The sequence below is a fragment of the Leptinotarsa decemlineata genome, unplaced genomic scaffold, assembly GCF_025532065.1.
Source record: "Leptinotarsa decemlineata unplaced genomic scaffold, Ldec_3_MD MMD2_tig00000199_RagTag_RagTag, whole genome shotgun sequence".
Classification (NCBI taxonomy): domain Eukaryota; kingdom Metazoa; phylum Arthropoda; class Insecta; order Coleoptera; family Chrysomelidae; genus Leptinotarsa; species Leptinotarsa decemlineata.
In genome coordinates, this window is record NW_027412544.1 from 9,856,915 (window position 1) to 9,862,114 (window position 5,200).

Here is a 5,200-nt window from a genome sequence, read left to right on the forward strand (position 1 = left end):
AGACTGATAAAGGCACGTACTGAAGTACTCAATATCCCGAATTGTTAATGATTGTTCGTCTTTTCACTTTCACTTTCTGATTCACAATGGCGATAATTTTCTGATGATACTACCCCGTTTGTAGTGATATATATCGGTGGTAGTTACTCTTTAAGGAGATTACGAAAATAACGAAAAACAATGAATTTTCCATTGTTGCCTATTGAACTGAAAGCAATTCTGTTCCATACAACCTCATTCGAAGACCTTCATTACCTGAGGTGATGATGAGTATGAATAGACTTATCCAAGATGTGTAAACTCAGTTTTATCAACCCGCCATGAACAGGTTAGCAAACGTTTGCGCTCAAGTGAGGTTTCACCAAAACCAGAGGCGAAACCACGGCTGAATCTAAGGCATCGTCAGGTGTAGCTGATGACGTGCAAAAACCTTCATATGGGAAGGTTGTCGTGGGTATCAAGGTGGGAATCTTGCAATTTGACTATCCAACTACCTTATTGACAGAGCATATACTTTGTATATGCCCCGCTGGGAACCGAATCAGGTCTTTAGAGTTCGGCAGAGCCGTACTCTTACCATCTGATCTGAAAGACCACTCACCATATAAACTAATCGGCTTCGTTCAGAAGCTGGGTTTGTTTGGCCGAGTGAGAATAGGTGTGAGCCACAATAAACCCTTGCGGGTTGCGGTGGAGGGTCGAATATACCCACTCACTTTGGACCTAACGTCCAAAGCAACAGAAAGTGGTTCATCTGCAAATGAGTTGATTGAGAATTATCCGCTATCTAGACCAAACAACGAAAACGCTACTGAAGAGTTGTAGACCCGTTTACTTAGAGATGAATTCCTGATCGAGGTTCACGTAAGATAGCTACTGAATCTTGTACTGAAACAAAGGACTTCGAGGAGTGGAGCAGGTATGTCTTTGTCCACTCTTTATGATAAACTGGAAATCCGGGTGTTTTTGTGGATTTCAGTTTCAACCAAAAAAAACATGATATATATAAAATTAGAATGAAAATCCGACGGATTTTTTCAAGAAGGGTATATTAATCGTTAAAACAGCAGAAAATCGAATATTTAAGAAATGAAAGTATTATACTGAGTAATACAGGAATTGATAACGTTGCAAATAAAATAATTAGATAATTGTTAGGGGCCCATATTTTCAGGGAAGACTAACGGTAACAATTGAAAATTTAGAAAACAGATGTGTCGCCATAGAAACTCATCTCGGTGGGACAATAATTGTTCGAAAACGAATAATTTTTTCAATAACATTACCATATTCTCTGGTTTTTCGTATTTCTCTATAGCGGATTTGTGGAACTCGGATGTTATTGAAATCAAAGATTCTGCAGAGATGAAAACACGAGTTCTTTTGCATCAACAGCTACAATCAATCATCATTTGTCGAATGATTATTGTTAGCAGTTCATAGAGTTTTGACACTATTGGTCTTTCATGTCCGGTTACATTAATTCCGAAACTGTTATTAAAAAACTCGGGAATTGAAAATTGATTGTGATGAAACATGAAGAAGCAATATTTCAGAACAATTTGAATTATGGCTGAAACAAATTCATTTTTTGAGTTTATGCAGTATTCTGAGATCACTTACTGATGGAATATCATCGATGCAGAAAATGCATCAATACATATTTTTTGTGATGCTAGCAAGTCAGCAACACTTGCTGGGAAAATACTATAAAACTTCCTGAAAAATGAGAAATGAGAATTTCTATGTTTTTCACTACTTTTATTTGTAACTAAAGTTACTGCAATTTCGTCGTATGAGGACATTTTAAAACTTATACTCATAGGATGAAACTGCAGTAACTTTAGTTACAATTTTGGTTAACTATACTTATAGTTCATAAAATAAATTTCGTCTAAATCAAAGATAAGCAAATACCGTTTTGCTGCACAAACATGAAGTCAACGCAAACGAAGTCGCGAGCAATAGTTAGTTCCAGAATATACCGGAACGTTTTGGAATATTCTGGAATGTTCAGAATCAGTCTGAAACACTCGGGACCATCCAGGAATATCTCAGGTCCCCGTGAAACAGGCCAGAACAGCTTTTAATGGTGTGGAACGTTCTGGAACATGGTGGGCTATTCGAAAACTTTTTTTATATGAGTAGAACTGTATGAGGCAAGTTCATTGGCCTCTGACAATGTATAATTTCAATCCAACCCACACAATCCCCCGGGTACCCCAGATATTTACTGAAACTCGCTCAAATATAGGTGTGTTCACAACTATCAATTTCAATTTCGGAATTGGTAAGTATCTATATACCTGAAGACAACACAAAAATACTTTTCAATTTTGCAATAACTCCTGAGATATAAATTTAATAATAATAGATTTTATTGCACCAAAATACAAAATGAAAACTGGAATTTAAGGAGTAAGTACATATTTTGTTAAGTAGTTAGATGGCAGAAGGCAGAGTTCGATCTTGACGGGAAGCTGAATTACTGAAAAGATGCGCTGTTCTACTCAACCTAGAAACAATCATTTTTTTTAAGTTTATTAACATCATGAATTCGTAAAGAAAATCTCACTTCACTATGAAAATAACGGGGGTTTTCTAATAACATAATTTGGTTTAAGAGAGAACAAAAACATCATAAGTGCCTTTTTTCTGAAATTTGTCGTTATTCAGATAATACATTTCATTCAACTTGAAAATTGATAATTTGTTTTTTTATCGATGCATTCAGTAAAATATTTCTGAAAATGATCTTCATGAATATCACTCGACCTAAAAGTTTTTTTTCAAACTCAAACTTTGTTATTTTTGAGCAACACCAATTGAGAAACCAGTAATAGTCCTACGGTCTTATGGTATGTTGTTTGCTCTCATGGTATTGCTAAATAACCGTTGTTAGAAAATGATAATTTATTTATCAAATTTTGAGGTATTGTTGTACCACATGTGGAAAATAATTCATCAAATTTTTATCGTTGACTAATATACATCTGCCAGAAAAGATAAGAAACTTCACTTCTCAGAAAATACCCGTTATTTATTTTTATCATATTCAAGTAATTATATAGGTTATCTCGAAGAGTAAATAATATGTTCACGAGTTACTTTTTGTTTTTTGCGAAGTTGATTTCAGTATAAATGTGATAGAAAATATAATAACATTCAGTTCAAACGACCATGTTGTCCTCCAACGTTTTCAATATGAAACTGATAATATTTGTTGTCCTTATTTTCTGCATCCTAGTTGTTACAGGTTGAGAATTTATTTCATATACTGCTTTTATGTTTCACTATTATAATATTTAGAAGTAGGCTATTGAATAAACAACGTAAATTTCTTGATTCCGCTTATGTTCTGATCAAAGTAATCAAAACTGGTGAGTAGGTGGACGTGGGCGGTCAGTTTCACTCAGTCAATCGAGCGCTGTGCAAACCGGTGGTTTGAACCACAAGGCCGGACGATCATTTTTCACTTACTATTGTTCAACTCGTGTTAGAAATCACACGTTGAAAGATAAGACCTCGTTAGTCGTTATCTCACACAAGTTTCGACTTTTGAGAGTTGTCGTTCGTAGTGGGGCGACAGCTGGTTAACGGAGAAACAGATTTTTTTTAATGACTGAATGGATTATTTGATGAATTTTTTTTTGTCTTTGGAGCTTTTATTGTCTGGATAATTATATAAGCAATCGTCCAAGCTCATTAAAAATATTTGTATCTTAAATGACTGACAGTACGAAAAAAGACTTTTAGAATGTACAGAATAAAATAACAGCAGCAGGTGTTTTACAATCGTAAAAAGTTTATTGTGGCGAAATATACCTATTATTCAAGATACAATAGGGTCTTTTGAGTTTTTTGTGTATTTACACTTTCACGATCTAAAAAATAAATGAAGCTTTCCAACTTTTCACCACATTTCACCTATAACAGGAACAAGGTATATTATAACTACACTCGCTTTTTCAACTGTACCCTCGGGTTTTGCTCGTGTCAGAAGTGATCTAAATACATATATTAGTAGTTCTAAAAGTTGGTCTCGTATATTACTTGTTACCAATTCGTAGATACAAACCCAACAAGATGTAATTTTGGGTTCGTGATGATTGTGTGATATGTGGATTGATGTTTTTACAAATTTCATCGAGAGCTCTTTCTATGAGCTGTTCCGCGGATAAATATGTTCCTTCAAGAAGCAGCCAAAAACATTGACTTCACTTTTTCATTCCAGAAATGAAATCGCTACGTGACTTAAAGAATATTGGCGAAAAACAACTAATTGTGTATTTTATAAGTCCTGGGCCCTCTCACTTTATATGTAACTGTAAGCAAGTGGTGAAGATTTTCAATAACCAAGTGAAAGGAAAAATAACAAATTTTTCACTTCTAAAGAAATACACCTGATAATCAAATATAATTCGTGGCCACATCCCACGTCACATCTCATAAAATACTATTTGTATCGTACAATTATCGCCTCAATGTGAGAAAAACATTACGAAAAATTTATTGTTAATACTAAAAAAATCCAGAGAAATATGTAAATACATTTTTTATGTTCACAGGTTTTCCAGATTTTTCAAGGCAGGAGAGAGCAATCTGCTATCCCTTAGACTGTAACTCCCGTTGTTTCCCACGTGGAGGGTATTGCTCCTATAACATCTGTCATTGTCGATAATGAACCACAGAAGATAGTTTATTCACATAACCGAAGTGATTAGAATTATTTCACAAATTTTATATAAATTTTTTTTGTTGTATTATTTGAAGTTGTAATGTCACTATATTTGGTACCCTCAATAAAAAAATACTTTGAATATCTTTGTGTTCTCACCAAAATTTATGCCGAACATGAGACGCAATAAGATGAGTGTCTTACTCCGAAATATCCATATCCGTCATTGAGGATGACAGTGTTCCATGAACATGCAATGTTATCTGTTTTATACACTATACAGCGTGACTCACAGTCGATGGTAGGTTAGACGTTTCTGGAAAACGCAAAGCATGATTCTTCTGAAAATTTCACCTCTCACATTTCCTTACCTGTTCTATCGATCTAAAACATTTCCAGCATTGCGGCGTTGCCACTACTATCAAAAAGTCCTAGCAATTATATTTTTTTAAATGGAACACCCCGTATATTGATACATTTTTAGAATTGCTCTAGTATTTTAATACTTTTTTGTCATGATGT

The 5,200-nt window shown here is 34.4% G+C and overlaps 1 long non-coding RNA gene across 1 annotated transcript; it reads left to right on the forward strand.

Moving 5' to 3' along the window:
• Positions 1-739: 739 nt before the first annotated feature.
• Positions 740-4,822, forward strand: LOC111504521 (uncharacterized). The gene is made up of 2 exons (XR_002722016.2): positions 740-3,256; positions 4,569-4,822. It is a non-coding gene; the product is annotated as an uncharacterized lncRNA (long non-coding RNA).
• Positions 4,823-5,200: the final 378 nt, after the last annotated feature.